The 22,392-nt window shown below is 44.7% G+C and overlaps 1 protein-coding gene and 1 pseudogene across 2 annotated transcripts in view; one reads left to right on the top strand and one right to left on the bottom strand.

Moving 5' to 3' along the window:
* LOC126161821 (zinc finger protein 395) overlaps positions 1-22,392 on the bottom strand; it is a 515,999-nt gene that overhangs the window by 266,240 nt on the left and 227,367 nt on the right. The gene's annotated exons all lie outside the window — the stretch shown is intronic.
* Positions 824-941, top strand: LOC126163375 (5S ribosomal RNA; annotated as a pseudogene).

Here is a 22,392-nt window from a genome sequence, read left to right as displayed (position 1 = left end):
TTTTAGGCGACTGATGACCTCAGAGCCATTTGAACCATTTTGAATCAGACGGAGAAGACAGTGCACAGTGGTCAGACTTTGATTTACCGAGGACCAATAATAAATTTGAAGGATCTCCGGGTCCAAGCATATTTGCCAAAGATACACAGAGCGTCGAGGATATCGTAGAATTATATATCAGGAACGATCTACTTGAATATACTAGCAACGAAACCAACAAGTTCTACAGTCAGAATTGCGTTAGAAGGAAAGTGGATTAAAAAAATGCCAAATTTGTCCACGTTACGGGACCCGAACTTAGAAAATGGTTTGGGTTTCCTATCCTTATGGGAATTGTAAAAAAAGCAAGGATCGACGATTATTGGTCAACGTATCCGTTGATACACACACCGATATTTCGCAAAACGATGTGCCGCAGCCGATTCAGACAAATATTATCATTATTACATTTTTTCCGACAGCAACAATAAACCGGATATTGCCGACCGGCTTGTCAAAGTGCAATTCGTAATTGTTTATTTTTCCAAAAAGTTTAAAGAAACGTTTAATCTACGTCAAAAAATCTCAACTGATTAAGGAATGATACCGTGGCGTGGACGGTTAAATTTTAAAGTTTACAATCCGTCGAAAATTAAGAAATACGGCATAGCCTACTCATTCGGATGCTGTGAGACTCGAGTACGGGATACATTTCCTCATTCAAGATATATTCCGGCGCTGGACAGCCTTTAGCAAAGACAGTGATGGAACTATTGACACCTTCTGATGGAAAGTGGCATCACCTCTGCATGGATAATTATTATAACAGTGTAGAACTTGCAGAGGCAACGGCCTTGCCGCAGTGGATACACCGGTTCCCGTGAGATCACCGAAGTTAAGCGCTGTCGGGCGTGGCCGGCCCTTGGATGGGTGACCATCCGGGCCGCCATGCGCTGTTGCCATTTTTCGGGGTGCACTCAGCTTCGGTCAAGAATATCATCATAACGACCGGGAGAGCGGTGTGCTGACCCCACGCCCCTCCTATCCGCATCCTCCAGCGATGATGACACGGAGGTCGGATGGTCCCGGTAGGCCACTCGTGGCCTGAATACGGAGTGCTTTTAGAATTTGCAGAGAAGTTACTTGAAAAGAAAATTCGAGTTTGTGGAACGATACGGCAAAATAGAGGATTTCGGGAAAATGAAAGCGCGCAAAAGTCAATGTGTTTGAAGCTTGTCGTCAACGGAAATGTGACAAGCGAATAAATTTGTACGAGACGAGCGGATGGCAGTGTTAATTTATAGAAGTAATTTTGAAGGATAGCTCGTCCTTGAGTAACGGTACCTTCAAAACCTGAGCTCATGATGAGCCTCATGTAAACTCTGGCGACGGGGCAGTGATACTAAACAGATACAAAATGGCTCTGAGCACTCTGGGACTTAACATCTATGGTCATCAGTCCCCTAGAACTTAGAACTGCTTAAACCTAACTAACCTAAGGACGTCACACACATCCATGCCCGAGGCAGGATTCGAACCTGCGACCGTAGGATACTAAACAGATACAAAGGCGGCTCTTACACCAGAACTATTCATTTAGAATGCTGTGAGAAAGCTGATACCCAATGAACGTATCAGTCTTTTAACACTGCCTTGCTTTGCACGGTAAGAATCTTAGTGCTTACCTGTTCAAAAGCAATAAAAACATCAGGTGTCAGCGGCACAGCAGCGCATCCGCTACACAGCACATGAGCGACTGCTTCCGACTTTCCAGCGGTAGGACACGTGCGCACTGCGCAGCCAGAGACTTCGGCGCCGCGCCGGGCCATTACCGCACGTGCCGCCGGCCAGGCTTCAGGCAGCGAGCAGCGAGCAGCGGGCTAATGTATTGACAGCGCAGCGGCGCTTCCCGGAACGCCTGCTAACCGCAGCTGTTAAAAAAAATACACTAGCGCGCACTGGGACTGTCTGTCATGGTCGTGGGAGTGGAATATTCCCAGTTCTTTGATCCCGAGCTTCCTCCTTGCTTTTTTTATTATTATTTACAATATGCTAATCATAAGCTGGCAAATCGTGTTAGCAGGTGTAAACACTGAGTGACTCTAAGCGAATGCAAATCTACACTTGGCAAATTGACTGCCAGCTCTCTTTAAATGTGACAGCATACAATGAGGTGAGAAAAGTCATGTATATCGTGTCGGATCTCCTTTTGCACGCCGTAGTGCAGCAATGTAACGTGGCGTGGACTCAGCATATCGTTGGAAGTCACCTATAGAAATAGAGCCATATTGCCTCTACAGCCGTCCATAACCGCGAACGTGTTGCCGATGCAGGATTTTGTGCACGAACTGAACTCTCGATTAAGTCCCACAAACATTCGATGGGACTCAAGTTGGGCGATCTGGGTGGCCAAATCATTCGCTAGAACTGCACAGAACGTCCTTCAAAACAGTCGCGAACAGTTGTGGCCCGGTTACATTCATAGCATTAAGTCCATGGACAGCTGCAAATGGTCACAAGTAGCCGAAGATATGGATTTCCAGTCAATGAAGGGTTCAGTTGGACCAGAGGACCCCGTTCGTTTTATGTAAACACACCCCATATCATTACCGAACCACCACCACCAGCTTGAACAGTGTATTGTTGCCAACTTGTGTCCATGGCTTCGCGGGGTCTACACCACTCTCATAGCATACCATCAGCTCTTACCAACTGATGCTTGGAGTCATCTGACCAGGCCACGGTTTTCCAGCCGTCTAGGGTCCAACCTAGATGGTGACGAGTCCAGGAGAGGCGCTGCAGGCGATGTCGTGCTGTTAGCAAAGGCACTCGCGTCGGTCGTCTGCTGCTATAGCCCCTTAACACCAAACTTCCCCGCACTGTCCCAACGGATACGTTCGTCATACGTCCAACATTGATTTCTGAGGTTATTTCACGCAGTGTTGCTTTTCTGTTAGCACTCACAACTCTACACAAACGCCGCTGACCTCGGTCATAAAGTTACGGCCGTCGGCCACTGCATTGTTCGTGGTGAGAACTAATGCCTAAAATTTGGTATTCTCGGCAAACCTTTGACATTGTGGACCTCAGAATACTGAACTGCGTAAGCATTTCCGAAATGGAATGTCCCACGAGTCTAGCTCCAACTACCATTCCGCATTCAAAGTATATGAATTCTCGTGTTGCGGACGCTTATCACGTCAGAAGCCGTTTCAAACAAATCACTCGAGTGTAAGTGAAAGCTCCGCCAATGCACTGCCCTTATATACGTTGTGTATGCGATACTACCGCCATCTGCATATTTGCGTTCCGTTGTCCCTTGACTTATGTACCCTCAGCATAATACCCGCAACTGCGAAAAAGGACGCGATAGTGTCTCAATAGAACATCACTGGTGAACTTCTGAAGTTTCTCATTTTTTAAATACCAATGTTTAGCACCATGGAACTGTATGATAAAGAACGAAGATGTGAAATCACGAACGACAATGAAATAGAGATTTGTCCGAAAAGCTTTGGGACATCACTCATACAGAAATCACACTAGTGCTAAAAGCAGTTAGGAAAATTTATTTTATTTGACTTTGCGGCCGGATGCCCTTTCTGTCGCGGCAATCGTCAGCTGTCTGAGAGAGCCAAGTCGTGTGCGCCATCTGTCTGTGAACTGTGCGTGTGATCGAGTTTTAACACACTGTACGTCGTATAATCTGAGCAGAAATTGTGGACCAGTCCAGCATTTATCCAAACGAGCGTGGGTTACCACCTAAAAACCGCACGCAGACTGGCCATGGTCGTCAATCCACAGCGCGCGTTCGATCCAGGTCTGGCTCACTGCCTCTTGGAAAATTGAAAATTTGTGGTAAGGTCTTACGGGACCAATCACCTGCCTCTCTCTCAAGCTAGTGCGGTGCGCGCTACGCTAACAGAACACGTCACCCACAAGCCAAAAATGACAATAAAAAAGCAACTGGACCAGGCCCTTGCCAGGAACACAGTATGTAGTCTTCTCCGAGGACTTAGCGTTTAGTAAATGAGCATGCAGCTGAAGCGGAAAAATTGCTTTTTACAGATTTCGAGTCATGATAATGCATCAAAACAAACTACAGAGGATAAGAAGGTATGGATGGGAAACACTTAGCTATTTCCCTAAGATTTAGCAAAGATTCTGCACAGGGCGGGTTCGACAAGTCCTTTGTGACTGCTAGTTTATGTTGATCTATCAGGATCTTCAGGAGCTGCTGGCTGACGATTGGCTGGCTCTGAGCCCTATGGGACTTAATATCTGAGGTCATCAGACCCCTAGAACTTATAACTACTTAAACCTAACCTGACCTAAGGACATCACACACATCCAGGCCCGAGGCACGACTCGAACCTGCGACCATAGTGGTCGCGCGGTTCCAGACTGAAGCGCCTAGAACCGCTCGGCCACTCCGGCCGGCTCTGACGATTGGAGTGGAGGCTCCTGTACGATGTGAGTCGCAGTCTGTTCCTCAGCAGAAAATTCACAGGTAGCAATTTGTTGAGAACCACTCTTCTCCACTGTGTGATCGCACCTCCCGTGACTCAATCATTAACGACAGGGAAGCTGGAACTCTCTAGCTTTCTTCTTGTTCATCGGCTGACGATACTGAATTTATTAATAACTTTTGAGGAAGATCCAGTACCACAATTTCAAACGCATTCTCGATAGGGGCTGTAGCGTGTTGTACATGGGTATGTCTGCATAGTACTCAGACTACCCGGTGTACATTTGTCAGCGCACGTAACCACTGTGGTGGGATACACCTGATAGAGCCAATGATGTTTCTCGTGGCTTCGCTTACCTGTGTGGACTCCGTTTCCGGAAATAAAAGACCACGAAGGTTACAGAAATCCCGCCGGCCGTTGTGACCGAGCTGTTCTAGGCGCTTCAGTCTTGAACCGCGCGACTGCTACGGCCACAGGTTCGAATCCTGCCTCGGGCATGGATGTGTGTGATGTCCTTAGGTTAGTTAGGTTAAAGTAGTTCTAAGTTCTAGGGGACTGATGACCTCAGATGGTAAGTCCCATAGTGCTCAGAGCCATTTGAACCATTTACAGAAATCCACAGAAGGTCACTCCTTAGCACTGCAGATACACAGAGTGGAAGACAATACTTTGTAACGTATTACTATGTTTACGACGTTTCTCATCGAGCCATATACGTTATCTCGCATTTCTAGCTGCTTCTCTCACACAAATAATGATAAAAATTCAGAGATTCAGGGTTGTCACCAGCCCAAGCTCTTCCTAACCATTTAGAAAAACCGAAGCTAGAAAATTATTAGTTTACTTATTTTGATAATTTAATTACAAGTACGCAAATTTCTTTACGCAGCCAAATAAATAGCACTCCATGTCCTGCATGAAGCAACCTGATTAATTCAGGAATGGAAATCAGAGTAAGGGGGTAAGATCGGCACCAAAGAATTTATCTTTCACGTAAATTATTTATTGTAGCTAAATATTTGGTTGCACATCCTAACTACACATAACTGGTGCCTGACTCGAAATATTTAAGTAAGAATTACGTGAGAATGAAACAGAGCACAATTTAACTACAGCAAGAAGAAACACAGAAGACGGGGGTGGGAGACAATTATATTATCATCTCCTTTGCATTAATACCATAAAAATATCTAAGTGAGATTTGCATTACGATTCTACGCATGCTCTATTCTGGACAGAGGTTTAACCAATACACAAGGCTGTGCGATAATTATTTAACATACTAACTGCGTCTGCTGCTTGCAAACGGCCGAACTATAGCAGGTGGTGCATTCTGACACAAACTGTTGTGCTGGTTTGTAGAAAGCGCACGAAAGAACCTATATTCGTGCAGAAATTGTAGCTCATTAAACAAGCAAACTGTTAAAATAAAGCCTATTGCTGTGTCGTGGTGAACCAGAAGGGTCATTGATTACTAAACACGTGGCACAAAATCGACAAACAAAGATAAAAGAAATTTCCACAAAATATAAGATTAAAAATCATTCAAAAAATAACTCGCTTCACACGCTTCAGATCAGCTGAAGTCCTTAAGTATTTCACCAGTTAAACGTAACGAAGTCCGAACTCAGCCTGATTCCTATTACCTGAAACCCCCCTTAAGAGCTACGATCAATACTCACCAAGCTTTCACCGAAGAGTGCCCCTTTCTCTTTAGAGATTACCTAGCTCCCCGTGCAGCGGAAGCTACCAGAGGGGTAGCCCTCCGTCACTAACCTCACATACAAAAACAGCCTGTGTTCAGGTATTGGAAACCTACGGTGGTCATCCTGTGCTCTCCTTTGAATGAGAAGCAACATCGTCTGCTCCCAGCAGACGATGACCAATTCAGCGATTCCCACAAAACAAAACCGAATCCCACATTAAAACACACATATAATAATCAATAGGCCTTATTTGAGTGATCAGTCTTTCTGGAAGAGTTCATGAATTGAGCTAAAATCAGGTAGTAAAATGAATAGGTTGTACCGAATTCGACAAGCGTCTTATGAAACGACTTCACAGAGATGTTTCAATTTTTGTAAATAATCTTTTTCTGTACTTATCTGACGCTGTTCACCGTGCTATACAGATTGCTGGCTACAGGTAACACATGTGTCAAGTGCACATCGACACTATGTCACCGTCAGAGAAGTGTACACAACTAATTATTGTTGGTAAACAGCAATACTGGGGCGTTGGATCCTGTAGTTAGAGATTTGTTGGTGGGTGCGTGTGTTACCGGCAATATCTAAAGAGACACGTCGGGGAAGGTGTCGGGTAGCTGGGCTGTGTGGCGTGGCGTGGCAGCGGCTCGCTACGGACGTGGTAACGGTGCGCCGGCTCGGAGGAGACGAGGGCGGCGCGCTCCCGCTAGGCGCCACGCCGCGTATTGGGGCCGTGCCGGCTGCGGGCGAGGACCACGGCCGGCCGGAATACACGACTCCTACCACGACAGCCTGGTTACAAGGCGCACCGAACGCTTCGGCTCTACTCGCAGGAGTTCTCGGTTCTCTGATGCGGATGTAGCGTGCCTGTGCCCATAATGCGGGATTTCATATCCTCTGCTACGCCTCTGCGGAAAACGATTTCTTGTCAGTGAAACAAATCTACATCCTTTTATGAAGCTTTCCGGATTTTATTTGGATTGGATTGGATTGTTTGGGGGAGGAGACCAGACAGCGAGGTCATCGGTCTCATCGGATTAGGGAAGGAAGTCGGCCGTGCCCTTCCAAAGGAACCATCCCGGCATTTGCCTGGAGCGATTTAGGGAAATCACGGAAAACCTAAATCAGGATGGCCGGGCGCGGGACTGAACCGTCGTCCTCCCGAATGCGAGTCCAGTGTGCTAGCCACTGTGCCACCTCGCTCGGTCCCGGATTTTATTATTGACCATAGCTATTATAACGGAATGAATGGAACAATTCGTGGCTAAATTCGATCGGGTTATGCAATGAAAATGTGAAATATGCTCGGCCGATTTTTTTTTATAACGCATCTTTCAGTTGCCCGACTTCCCATTGTAAGACGCATTCCCATCGCTCAGCACCAAAGTCCCTCTAATACGCATAATAAGCGAAAGACGAAATGACGTGAATAACTCAATGTACTGTGTGCGAGGAGAACTAGTTCAATCAGAAATTATTCTTTTGAAGGAACTAAATCTCATGTCTACAATGAGATCGTTGCAGAAAAAGCGTTACCTCAAATAGAAAGAAGAAAAAACGAAAAAGAATACATACCCGAGAACCTAGGGCGTTTTTTAAAACAACCAACAACTCCTTTCGAATGTTGCCCCACGGTACGGTTCGCATAGTGAAACGGGAGCTCTTGTTTTCGACTGTGGTATTCGGATTCTTGTTTTTATTAGTTCTCGGTTCTCAGATTGCACAAAGGTATTCAACCTCACCCCTGTCCCTCTTTCCAAGGGCTCCAGCTCACAGGGTATGCAAATTAAGTTGTTGTTATATCATTGTCTGTAAATGTGTGCAATTTGTAATTTATTTTCTCCAGTGATAATTTTAATTTGTTGTGCAGCTACACATTTTTTATGAAGTTCAGAGAGAAACGCAGACGGGATGGAAACTTTAAAAATGGTCGGGAGGGGGGCAGCGGGGGGATTTTCATTGGCTGACGGTAATACTCGGATTTGTGTACATTTTGTACAAACTTGTTTCCCTTTTACAGAACTCTACTGAAAGGATGTGAAACCATACTTCCATATTTTGATTTCTCATATCTTGACTCCCACGATATCTTCCAACCTGTAACTGGCAAGGACCACTCTCTTCGAACGACACACTAAATGCATCTTTGTTTCTCAGACTCCGGTCCAAAATGCAACTTTTGCCAATATTACCGTTGTCATGAACTCTTTTTGCAACTACAATGAGTATTTCGACGATAAATATTAATCTGCTCGTAGAACAGTACAAAATACTGTCGTATATACGGACCACCATGAATATACGCGTGAACATTGAGAAGCACGATTCTGGCACATCTGTGTGTAACTACGAACTCTGTACAGTAAATTTACGCATAAAATGTTCTTACATATTGCATACTATTACTGTGCACGGCGTAATACGCGTCTATTTAGAAAAAACGTGAACAATATAAGAAGTCCATAGACCCGCCAGGGCAGCCGAGAGCGCTAATGCGCTGCTTCCTGGACCCGGGTAGGCGCGCCGGCCCCCGAATCCAACCCGCCCGCGGATTAACGGCGAAGGCCCGTATGCCGGCCACCCTGGATGTGGTTTTTAGGCGGTTTTCCACATCTCGTCAGGTGAATACCGGTCTGGTCCCCACGTTCCGCCTCAGTTACACGACTCGCAGACATTTGAAAACGTTCGCAGTATTTCATGGTTTACATTAGACGCACACAGCTCGGGTACACTGATTCCGTCCCGGGGGAGTGGGGGGGTGGCGTCAGGAAGGGCAGGGCATCTGGCCACCCTCTGACACTAACATTACCAAATCCATAGTAACAAGGCCGACCCTGCGCTGAAGCGGGAAAAATGGTTCAAATGGCTCTGAGCACTATGGGACTTAATATCTATGGTCATCAGTCCCCTAGAACTTAGAACTACTTAAACCTAACTAACGTAAGGACATCACACAACACCCAGTCATCACGAGGCAGAGAAAATCCGTGACCCCGCCGGGAATCGAACCCGGGAACCCGGGCGTGGGAAGCGAGAACGCTACCGCACGACCACGAGCTGCGGACGCTGAAGCGGGACAAAGGCCCAAAGAAAATGATGATGTGCAATGTAAGAAGTCCACAAACTGATCATTAATGGTGGTTTCAAACACAGCCAAAAACTTTTGGGAAAAATAGAACATGTTTATGCTAGACGTTTACTTTATTTCCGTGTAAATAAACGAGTGGACGTTCTGTTCAGCAATTCCACGTAGCAGTCGTTAGTGGTCATTTCTTTCATACAATCTACATATTTTCGTGGAAGGGCGTGTTATTTCAGCCAGAGGAGCAGATTTTTCTGTGTGACTTTCTTTGTCTCACGCCCTTCTTAAAATTACGATGTCAAAACTAGTAACGCACATATTTCTATGTTCATCCTATCACACTTCTGTTGTTCCAAATTATACAGGTGTACAGGGTGCGCAATGCTACTTTTTTCATTCTTCGAAGAATGCTGACATACATTAAAGTAAAGTACGTCGTAAGAGGCCGTTGCTTTTTATAGTGACCTGCCGTAAAAACGGCAGAACAAAAGGAAGTAATAGAGTTAAATGTAACACTTTGAGAACGTTTTATTCCTTCCAAATTATCACAAGAGTAATGACTGAGTAATTCCACCTTCAGCACATAAAGAAGGTATCGCGAAGGGATTGTTCGACCTGGCCAAAATTTCTTGGCTTGTCGAAAGCACATGAAAGTCATTGCCTCCATCGGTTTGGACACACCAAATTTTTGACGCTGCCCCCCAGAAAGTATCTTTGCTGAAATGCGTTCCAAAGGTTAATCAACACGCTATTAAGAGGGTGTTTGTAATAATTTCTCTCACCAGCGTAAGTGCGAAGGCTTTTCCTGCCAATGTCTGTTTCATTAAAATCGTTTTCGGTATTATACTGTGTCACTGCAGAACTGACGCCATTATTAAACGGACGTTTCCACTTTGCTGGATGTCACTAGGCAGCCGCGCGCGATTAGCCGAGCGGTCTGAGGCGCTGCAGTCATGGACTGTGCGGCCGGTCCCGGCGGAGGTCCGAGTCCTCCCTCGGGCATGGGTGTGTGTGTTTGTCCTTAGGATAATTTAGGTTAAGTAGTGTGTAAGCTTAGGGACTGATGACCTTAGCAGTTCAGTCCCATAAGATTCACACATTTTTTTTGTCACTAGGCAGTTCAATGTCCAGATGCCTGTGATACCCTCGCAGATAATTTGCAGGCAACAGCGAATCGACAGCTTATATTTCGATGCAGGAAATCGTTGCCGATTAGCTGTTGTCTGCCAGTCATCTGATAAGGCATCATTGGCAGTAGTGCTCCATACAGCCACCACTCCACAGGTATGTTTGCTTCGAACTGCCCAATGAAAGTCAGTGAAGTCGAAATTTCTTCCTACAGTGACACGGTAGCGTGCGAACGCGAACAGTTTCGCCTTTTCCCGCGACACCGGACCACAATAATCTATCCTTTGTGAAAGTCGAGTTAAGTCGAGTTTCCCCATTTGCGGTCCGTGTCGTCGGCGTTAATTTCGTTTTTCCTTCGTGTATATACTCTCCTTACCGCGTCATAATGCTTTGGCTCATCAGTGCGTATGATAAGCACCGTCGCTCTGTTTAAAGACGACCCAACCGGGTCCGACCGACCGTCATATCACCCTCTGTTAATGGCGTCATTTGGACCTGGTATGGAGGAGTGTGGTCAACACACTCCCGGCCGTTGTCGGTTTAGCAGACCTGGTGCATCTATCACTCTGTCAAGTTGTTCCTCAATTGGAATCAGGAGGCTGAGTGCATCCCACTCCAGTCCTCTCACCTTGTAAAAACCCCTCGCAGCACCGAGATTCGAACCCGGGTCCGCCGCATGGCACGCACCCGCGCTGACCACTCAGCTACAGAGGCGGACATCACGGTATACCAATACGTAATTGACGTGACGTCATCGTTAATCTGCACCTATATAATCAACTGTCGAATGAAAATCATAATATAAGAAGTAACTTGACAATCAGTGTTACCAAATCACTCAGTCTATCCCGATTCTACCCGGTTTTAACGATGCATTTCAATCCCCGGTTGCTAATTTATAAAACAGTATAAATACAGACCTTTAGACTTCCATGTCACGTTGTTCTGTGATGTCAACTATCATCTAAAGGATTGAAATCGAAAATGGGCATGAACTGGCATAGGGTAAAGCAGGTTGGCAACACTTCAGGCGACCGTGATGCGTGATGTGTGATATCATGAAAAATTGTTCTGGAGGTGACTACTCACAACTTTTGAAAAACGTTTAATACTTTGGTGCAATTCTTACTCACAATGCAGCTGCGGAAAGATTATTTTACTTATTAAATATATATTGGTCTGATGAAAGAAATAGACTTTCTGTACAATATGTAAAGAATTTGTCAAAAATCTCACTTTTTCGCAATACGAAGATAACATCAAATCCAAGAAAGAGATACATAAGAACGCCGAGGTTCTACTGTAGTTCACAAAATATAGATTGTAAAACAGCATGGTTTTTTCATTTCGAAATGTGGTAACCCTATTGATAATGTACCTGATACCTTCGTCAGACCAATTACGTCCTTCATAACGCCGACTGGGTATGCGCAACAGAGAAAAAAAATAATAAGGCGGAAAGTGAAGTGTATAGTGTAGCGGAACAGCGCCATGAGGTAAGCTTTCGTGCAAAGAAGAACGCGGAACCGGCTCGTATACAGAGAAGATCGGCAGCAGGATGCAAGTACCAACGATCGTTAAAAGCAAAAGTAAACGAATGGCGATAAGACTTTCAATAGGGCCGAAAGACTGAAACAGTAATTTTTGATGTAGAGACTGTCACTCCGCTCTAGATTAGCCGACTTGCACCTTGCGAGACATAATGGTGTGCCCTACTAACTACCATCGAAAGCATCATTGGTAATCAAATACTGCGAACAGAACTGTACAAATGAACATTGGTGAGGAAGCGTGCGTGGCTCCGGATGATGACGAGCGGCTGCCTGCTTCAGTCAGCTGGCAGTGCATGGCGAGGGGGCGGCCGAAGGCTGAGGGCAGGTAAGAATAGGAGCGGCGGGTATTTGCCAACCTCGGCGGCCAATTTGCGAAAGCCGCGCTGGCCGACAAACACCGGCCGGGCTGGGCTGCGCTGCGCTCGGCAAATAGCGGCGTGACGTCACAGGGCGTGACGCAACGCCGGCCGCTGGGACACGCCACAGCCGCGGCCGCCGCTGCTGCTGCTCTGTTCTAGGAGCTGCCGCCCTTGTCCGCAATCACTGCACTTCTCTCGCTGCATACGACTCTTCTTTGGTCCGTACCCGACATCGGAGTGCTAACGGACACAAATGACACTTTAACGCACGCGGACTCTCTTGTCACAGCGGCTCACGAAGCTATGACGTAGCTTCTCAATAACGACCAACAACGTTTCTGGAGGGCTCGTGCTATCGAGTTCTCATAACCTATTCAAGTTTATTTTTACTTGAAGAAATTCATTTTTTGCCATAAGCCGCTTTTAGTGAAAAATGATTTATTGGCGAATAGATTCGGCAGGACGTACCGTTTTCAACACGACCTACATAACAGAAGGAATGCCACAAGAAAAGAGGAAGTTTAGAATTATTTTACGTCATATCCAAGTTATGTTGGTCAAGAACAAGCACATCTAAAGCTGGAAGAAAACTCCATCCAAATGTGTGGAAAACGAACCTACACTGAATTACTCTGCAGCGTATAATCCACAGACATTCCTCTAAAAAACTGATCTGCACAGAGTACATACGAGACGTTACATAAAATGCGAGGGTTGGAACTTTAATAGTGGCAACTATTTGTTTACAGCTCGCACAGAATAGATACGGGTTTCAAAGTTTTACTGAGCTTCAAAGTATTCACCAGCATTGTGTATGACCCGTTGCCAGCGATGTGGAAGTCTTAGGATACTCTTAGCGGTGCCAGTTGTGCTGACAGTTCGAGCGGCGCGGTCTATTTCTCGACGAACTTGTAGCAGTTCTGATGCGAATGCCGCGAAGTGTTTCCTCCAGTTTAGAAATCGAGTTGAACTTACGAGGGCTTAAGTCAGGAGAGTGCAGTAGGTGGTATAGCCCCATCAGTCAAACAATCAGTAACAGTTTGCATTCTACGTGCTTGAGCATTGTCCTGCAAAATGATGGTCAGGTCCTGCAGAAAGTGTCATCACTTCTGTCTCTAAGCTGGTCGTAGGTTATGTTCCGAAAATGAACAGCATAGAGACAGAAATGATGACACTTTTTGCAGGACCTGACCATCATTTTGCAGGACAATGCTCAAGTACGTACAGTGCAAGCTGTTACTGATTTGCTTCACTGATGGGGCTGCTAAGTGCTGTGCCACCTACTGCACTCCCCTGATTGAAGCCCTCGTGAGTTCAACTCGATTTCTAAACTGAAGGGTTCGCTTCAGAACTGTTACAAATTCGTCGGACAATAGACCTCGCCGCTCGAACGGTCACTGCTAAGAGTATCCTACGACTTCCACATCGCTGGCAACGGGTTATACATAATGCTGGTGACTACTTCGAAGGTCAGTAAAACGTTGAAACACGTATATATTTTCGAAGAGCAGTAAATAAATAGTTGCCACAATTAAAGTTCCAACCCTCGTAATATTACGCCTTCTTACTGCTGTCATACGTTCTCCGCACTACATAACACAAGTATGTCATATGTTACGTTTACGCTGTATTCTATACGTGCGGAAAAAATGCGAAAATTGTGTAAATGATACTGGCACTCCCCAACAATGGTTAATGTATAATCAACTGCACCATGAACTTTCCAGTGTGTTCTCCATGTCTAACTTGTTTGCACGTGTGAGTAAACTGCCGAGCTAGCGAGTATTATAAAGATTCTGAGCTCATAATGTCAAAAACCTTAATCACTGATTAGTATCATAGAAATGTGACGAGTCGCATAAACGTCTCTGACGCTGTGATGAGACCACAGAATAAAAAACAAAGCCCCTTCCTGTGGTGTTTAAAAATCTAATCAAACTGTTTCAGGTTCGGTATTATTCGGCGACAGTACAGAGCTTAATGACGGCCGAACTCACGGAGTGATCTGTTCACATAATAGTCAGAGAACATAGGAGACCACATTAAAATTTTTAGAACCTGAAATGTATTTAAATATGGCCATATTTCACTGGGATTTTATTAACAATGGACGTAGCAACTAATTCCGTGGTAAGCAGACAGGCTTAAATTTGTTTCTGAGCTAAGCGAATCAAATACACACGCATCTCACTGTATCGATAATAGAGGGAGGCAGAGAAAAGCAGAATGTAGCAGCAGTACTTTGTTCTCTTCCTATCTCTTGAGACCGGTGGTTATTTCGGCCCGTGGGGGTGGTGTCCAGTCCAGCACCGCCTTAGCGGCTGGTAACGGCGCCTGTAAGAGCCGCCTTCAGGATGCGTCACGGTCTGGTACGCCACCCGCCCCCATTCCGCGACCAGCGTTTCTCCACTCTTTGACAGTGGCTCTCCATTTCGTCCAGACATGCGACCAGCGAAACCGTACGCAACGCAACTATGGAGAGAAGGCAGTGGCAAGTGGCGGGGAGGGTGACGGGCGGCACGGGGTGGGGGTAGCGGGAGGGGAAGAGCGGAGGGGAGGGGAGCGGAGCGCCATGTGGGCCGCGGCAAGTGGATCAGTGTGTCAGCCGCGTCACATCCATACCACGCGTTCGCTTTCAGCGTTTACTGTTACTCTGCTCGTAGAGGCTGTAGCAGTCGTCCTATTTTCGATGCACGAGAACGATCCGTGCTTTTTAACAGCTACTCGGAGGTAGGTAGCTCAGCTGCAGAGGCAAAATAACGAAAGAAGTGACGATAGCTCCTCCAGAGATTTTTCAGAAATATTGTCTAAAAGCTAGGACCAAGCCTTTACTTTTATTAAAGATACGAAACGTTCCCCAGTACACCATTACATATTTTATAAAGATATTTTACATAATTCTTTTACAGTGTAATACGACCCTAACAACGCAAGCTGTGTTTTCGTTATGGATAGAAATTTTTTTTCATTTGTTTTGATCTGGAACTTCCCAACCCACACCGGTCAGAACGGATGAGACGCTATAACAACTGGACGAGTAACACAGGATATGTGTTAGTGTTATTTAACGAGCTATCCCACCTTTACGACGCTGTTTCGAGAATATTCAAATCAATTTTGGCAGGCCAGCATTTTAATCCAGCTCCTTCCATACACGGATCTGCCACTACCATGCCTCTTTCTGCATCGACGAGTGCGACGTGCACTCTGCGAGTCCGCGCGCAGCGTAATCGCATTTCCATCGCTCAGCACCGAAGTCCCTCTAATACGCATAATAAGAGGAAAAGACGTGAGTAACTCAATGTACTGTGTGCGAGGAGAACTAGGTCAATCAGAAATTCGTCTTTTGAAAGAACTAAATCTCATGTCTGGAATGAGATCGTTGCAGAAAAACCGCTACCTCAGACAGACAAGAGTGCAGAAGTAAAATCCTACTTGATGGAACTGCTCCGAAAGTGAAATGGCAGAAAACCTACAACAGGATAACTTCTACGCAGTAATAGCTTAGTCCATTTAAACTAATACCGAAATCGGGTAAGCCTGATATTAAGTGCTAGTAATTGTAAGTTAAAGCACAGCATCAAAGATTTACAACACGAACAAACGCGATTTAGAACGTCGCCGAGGATGTTGACAAATTATACGCGTACGAAGGGCAGTCATAAAGTTCTAATTATCACTTAAAAACATTGGGAATTAATTTTTTTTGTTCAAAAGTCAGCAGATACGTTCCTTCGCCGCAGTGCCATAGCACGTCACTAGATGAAAGGGAAACCTCATCCCACCTTACAAAAAAGTAGCTACCTATCTTCACAAAGTAGCAAATAACCAAGAAAAAATGGTAAAAAATCAAATCATAACTAATACTGTGTTAAGTACGTACCTATGCACATAAAATATTTAGAGCGACTAAAATTGTTTTTATAAAGAAAGAGAACCACATTAAAAAGACTGAAATCACGCTTGAAGTGTTAAGGCCGGCTGAAGTTGCGCCATTGTCACACTGTCTCGTCTCTTCTCGCAGTGTGCTACAGTATTGTGACACCGAGAGTACAACGCGTAATAGGACTGCATACATACACTTACAAACAAACAAACAAAAATAATTATGTTACTTAGATTTTCGGGGAGATAATTATAACTTTATGACTATTTTTCGTACAGAAACTCTAAACCTGATTAACTGAACAGTGATTTCGATCAGTCTTTCCGAATGAGAGAGTACTGTCTGAACTACCGCGCAACCTCAGCCGGCCGTAACACTTTAACCGTGATTTTGTAAGTAGGCTGTTTTTTTTTTTTTTTTTTTGCAGTCTGGAACCGCGGGACCGCTACGGTCGCAGGTTCGAATCCTGTCTCGGGCATGGATGTGTGTAATGTCCTTAGGTTAATTAGGTTTAACTAGTTCTAAGTTCTAGGGGACTAATGACCTCATAAGTTGAGTCCCATAGTGCTCAGAGCCATCTGAACCATTTGAACCATTTTTTTTCAATGTGGTTCTCTTTCTTTGTAGAAAACAACTTTATTCGCTCCAAATATTTTATGTACATAGGTATGTACGTTACACAGTATCAGTTATGATTTGATTTATTATGGCTCTTTCATTTTTCCATTTTCTCTTGGTTATTTACTACTTTGTGAAGATAGGTAGCTACAATTTCTACAACTTTTTTCATAAATTACATTCAACAGTGCCTAGTCCCAGCATATACTGATTCCTAACTTAGACTGACTGATTCCTAACTTAGACTGTGTTTTTTAGAGTTCAGTGACTGGAAAAATACCTACATATGTGTCAAATAGAAGCAGACGAATTTTGCGGATAACGGGAGGTGATGTTTTATGAAGACTCTAACTTGGAAGTTGACTCCAGTGATTCATATGCTCATGATGAAAACGATCTACCAGTGGCAGAAAACGCCACAGACTCAGAAGTATACGAAAACGAACTGCATCAGAATATTTTGTATGAAGAGAAGGACCACCCAATTGAAATCTCAGTTTTGATGGTGACGTTCCAGATACGATAAACACGGAATGTGACCCTCCAGATTCAGAAAGTGTTCCAAATTCCTCTGTTAATTTATCTCAGTCCAACCGATGTGATTCTGTTCTTTACTTCCGTATAACACTTCGTTATAGAATGATGAAGATTCTTTCTGAATTTGAATAAAAATTGAAATAGTCGAATTACAACATTTTGTTCATTTTAAATTTCAGATAAATTCCAGTATCAGCATCGGCTTACTAATTGTCAGAAAAAAGCGATATTGATCCCACAGTTGGACGTCCAACTCCCTGTCCGCCTCGCAGGCGGATGTTCCTTTCTCACTGTTAAGGCGTGATATGGACGCAGTTGGCCGTACTGGTCATTAACAATGAACTAGTCGTGGTTGTGGGTGTTTTGGATTCTTTTTTGCTACAATTTAACATTTCTTTGGCGATTACGTCATTCGAAACCGAGTTTTGACCTGATGAGCACCGAAGTAGAGATCGCGGACGCTGTTCTGAGCAAGGGATCAAGCTGACATCCCCCCCCCCCCCCCACAAGGCTTCACAGTGCAAATTTGAGCTCTGAAGAGCGCGCTGCAACCTGTACCACCGGAAAGTATCAGTAAAGTCGGTCTCCAGCGACTGAAGCAGGAGGCAGAACCGCCCCGCCACCTCAGGCTATCGGTTTCCTTCGCTTCCTGCCTGCGGTCGTGGGGCGAGGACACGGCAGGCAGTCAGCATACCAGAACAACACAGCTCCCCAGGAGCCTCTGGACTGCAGCATTTTCCATCTCAACGGTATTGGGGGACTGCCACATTTCTTTCACAGGCTTTTATTTTGAAGTGACAGAAGCAGAAAACTGGCTTTGACCATCGGAAAGACACATCTGAGTAGAAACAAATACCCGAAAGTCGCCATCGAGCCCTCGAGTACAGTGCCCTGCACTGGCGAGCGAGTTAGTGTGCGGTACGGAGGGTGCCCTGCCGAGTTCGCGAAGTGTGCTCCTTAACTATCGCGTCTTAGGCAGCCCGCACTACGCGTCGGACGTTGGCGAATACTTCGCTTCTTGCGCGGGTACACCAAAAATGAGACGCCACTGTTGGAGATTAGAAATTGAGCGAGTTCGAATCTTTATGTTCGGGCCTCATATTTCGCAAATCTCTTACATACGTGCTAACAGGCTTCTTTCGTTCCAGGTGTAGTTCTGCGAAGAAATGTGGCGCTCGGTAGCTTTATACTCGTCGACTCGTTCTCTCTTACTGAAAAGTACAGAAGTGTAAGGCTAGTCGTGACTTAGTACAGAAGATGAGTACACGATCTTGCTGCTGTAAAGTAGCACTGATAAGGCGAAATGACCGATTGGTGGGATCATATAGCCTTTAACGAAGGTGTGTTTTGTGGGACTATGGAGGGTGTAAGACGAAAATCAATTGATGCAAAGTAAACAATTGTAAATGTGTTTATTAGAGGAGGAGTGGTAACTAGAATAAGTTTCACGCTGCAGCCCATGCTTCAGACGAAAATTTCACCGAATGCAAACAAAATGGTTGTATTCTTGTTTATTCCACTTCCACCATGAATAATCTTACGTGCTGCGTCAAATAAAAACTGGACACAGAGCAACGTCACTGATATTCCCGCCAGAAAAAAGTGCACTATTTCTGTATTCATTTGGTCATGCAACTTGTGTTTATGGGCTAACAGCAAGTTGATAGCTTTTCATCCATTTCTGTAATTTATTTTAACAATGAATCACCATTTAGAGACTACATTTCATCCTCATCTCATGTTTTCTGGTACTGTCGTTACAGGCTCGATACTGCCTGGAGAGTGTGTATTTCATATCAGCGTAATTATTAGACATTCTCTAAATAGATGTTAAATATTAAAATAAATTAACAGCAGCCTTCGAAAAAGTTTTATCTTCATAAATGTATGTACAAACAAAACAATAATCACTGCTATATTGGTATATAGCTTGCTTCTGTAATTTAGACAGGTCGGTCATTTTGTGACATTTCATCTTGCACTTGAGAATGGTTATAAAGCCAAAATCACGATTGTGTGAAACAGATGAAAAGTATTTCGCAGTCTAATGGCGGAAATTACTTTCAAAACCGTTACGCATGTAGTAGGAATGTCACGAGTCCGGGGTATACTTGCGAACTCGTGCACTCGCTCTCCTTTCTGACCGAGTCGAGTCCACTCGTACTCAACTACAGGCTCAAGTGACGATAGGGCTACGGTGGAAACTCACTGGTCAAGTCTACGAGCAACACGGAGACGGGGAGTTCGGAGATGAATTCACAGGACTCGCTGGCGTGTTTAAAGCGGGTATATAGAGCTTATTTTTGATCTCTAGTTTCTACGAATGTTGAGATCGGCCGGCGGTAGCCTCCGTACACATCCGACGTTACTACTTAACTCTTTGTACGTATCTGTGAGTGGCATTTATTTTCTGGTAGATTTTTTACGAAGTCTGCATTCAGCAAAACGGTGGTGAAACTTCCTGGCAGATTAAAACTGTGTACCGGACCGAGACTCGAACTCGGGACCTTTGCCTTTCGCGGGCAAGTGCTCTACCAACTGAGCTACCCAAGCACGACTCACGATCCGTCCTCAATTTTACTTCCGCCAGTACCTCGTCTCCTACCTTCCAAACTTCACAGAAGTTCTCCTACGAAACTTGCAGGACTAGCACTACTGGAAGAAAGGATATTGAGGAGACATGGCTTAGCCACAACATGGGGGATGTTTCCAGGTTGAAATTTTCACTCCACAGCGGGAGGTACGCTGATTTTGAAACTCCCGGCAGATTAAAACTGTGTGCGGGACCGAGACTCGAACTCGGGACCTTTGCCTTTCGAGGAACAGAAGTTTGGAAGGTAGGAGACGAGGTATTGGCGGAACCAAAATTGTGAGGACTGGTCGTGAGTCGTGCTTGGGTAGCTCAGTTGGTAGAGCACTTGCCCGTGAAAGGAAAAGGTCCCGAGTTCGAGTCTCGGTCGGGCACACAGTTTTAATCTGCCAGGAAGTTTCAAAAGCGTGCACATTCCGCTGCAGAGTGAAAATTTCATTCTGAAAACGGTGGTGATTTAACTATTAGAGAACGTACGAATTTTATTGTGGAAAAGATAGGAACTAGTGCTCTACGCATTGGCTAAAAATGCAAATAAGTAAAGCATGATACATGAAAACCTATTGCTTTGCTTTTTAATAGGCTGTGTTATTTTTACAGAACACCAGAGGGCAGAAACCAACAGTTCCTAAACATTAAATTGAAGCAAGTGAGGCGACTAATATTATCTTTAATGTTCATTCCCATACTTTTTCTTTTCTTTTTTTTTTAAAAAAAGCAGTTTTCATTGTAATTAATTGATGTTTGATTCAGTTAAAAGGCAGAAGTAAAATGTAAATGTTACATTTAACATCTTAGTCCAAATGGTTCAACGAACCGTCGTTGTTCAGCTCGGAAAGACTTTTTACTTTAGGAAAACCATGTTCGTATTTCATGAACATGGTGACGTAGTACCTCGTGTGGGTGCTGGCAGATTTTCTCGAAACTGGTCGGCCCCCATTCATTATAAAGAAATCGAGGCTACTCGGTAACCCGGTCGCTGCAAGGAATATATGAGACCTGCGCCAAGTAGAATTTCAGCCCATACGGAAACCTGTGAAATGTGCAACCAGTATTCCTGGAAACTAGCTGCTCACTGAATCAGGAACAACTTCAAACCTGACAGTCCTTATCTTCGTGAAACGCTCCGTATGCCCGCAGTGAAGTGCTGTTCAGCACTGCTGAAGCCACGTCAACGCCGTCATGCAGACGATTAGCAACGTAGACATCCTGCAGCCGGAAGAAGTGCGCCACCAACAGTCGGCACAATGTTCCACATACGCATACTCCACTCATTCTACTGGTTTTAACGTTTAAGTACTACTTTTCCTTACTTCTTGTATACTCTGTCGTACTATGAAAAATGTTGTTACGCAGGGTCACCTTGTTTCTTATTACGCAAGTTATTTTAGGGTGCATACCCTACTCTTTTAAAGAGTATCTCATTTAACATACAATTCTATAATCCTCATATATCCTCCACTTGGCAGCTGTGACAATGACATGCAGAATCACAATTAAAAAGAAAAAGGTTTTCCTGTTTTAGTCACATGCAGATCATGCGCCCATGTCGCGCTAACAGTAAGACGAGAAGTTCTGTACAGCTTGTCACTTGTATACATGGAGACCTCTGGCCTTTTGGTTAGTATGATAATGTATCTTATGTACTTTACATGTACCCTATTCTGATCCGCGGGTTTGAACCATATTTTATTTTATAGTTATTCTGAAGTACGCTCTTTCAAGTAGAAGAAAAACAAGTTTTGAATTCCGTGTTTGTAATTTGGTTTTTGTGTTTTCCATTGTATTTTATACCGGTTCGGTCATAAGTAAATTTTTGTGATTGTGTCAGAAAATGAAAGAAATTATGATTACTTCCGATTGTAAGAAACTACAGTTCTTGTTCGCGTATTGCAGTCTTCTTCATCGGCGGTTACTATGTATAAGGTAAAATAGTTGGCGTGCAAGTTGCAGAGTTCGAATGAGGGGGATTAGTGGACCCTTCGACGATCTCTTCTGGGCACAGCTTACAGGACACCACTGCAAAGACGCATATCTGCCACGCCTCTCGGGCAGGAAGTGGTCGGCCGCGCCGTATGATCTATTTCTCGTTGCGTGGCAAGTTCCAGGCTACTCACACACTTGCTGGAGCTGTGTACTGCCTTATGCAAGACATCGTTTTATAACTCTGTCAATACCCAGGCATGTTTCAGCCCTAATTTCGGGAGGGAATTTTGCTCATTTTTGTGCGCTCCCCGCTCTTACACCACACACACAAGTTAAGCATCTCAGACATAAACAATGCTTTAAGTCGGGAGCTACACGCCAAACAAACACCGAAACAAATGACCACCACTTAGATATAAGTCCACATGAAATGGCGCCGGAAACCTTGTACTTTGCTGACAAGTTATACAAAATAGTGTGTAGAGGCAAGAAACGACAACAGCAAAAGAAATACGCCCTTTAACACGTCAAAAACAAACGAAGCAGGACCATAACACAA

This window comes from Schistocerca cancellata, chromosome 2 (assembly GCF_023864275.1).
Source record: "Schistocerca cancellata isolate TAMUIC-IGC-003103 chromosome 2, iqSchCanc2.1, whole genome shotgun sequence".
In the NCBI taxonomy this organism is placed as follows: Eukaryota; Metazoa; Arthropoda; class Insecta; order Orthoptera; family Acrididae; genus Schistocerca; species Schistocerca cancellata.
The sequence above is the reverse complement of the archived record's forward strand: the minus strand, read 5'-3'. Positions and strand labels throughout refer to the sequence as shown.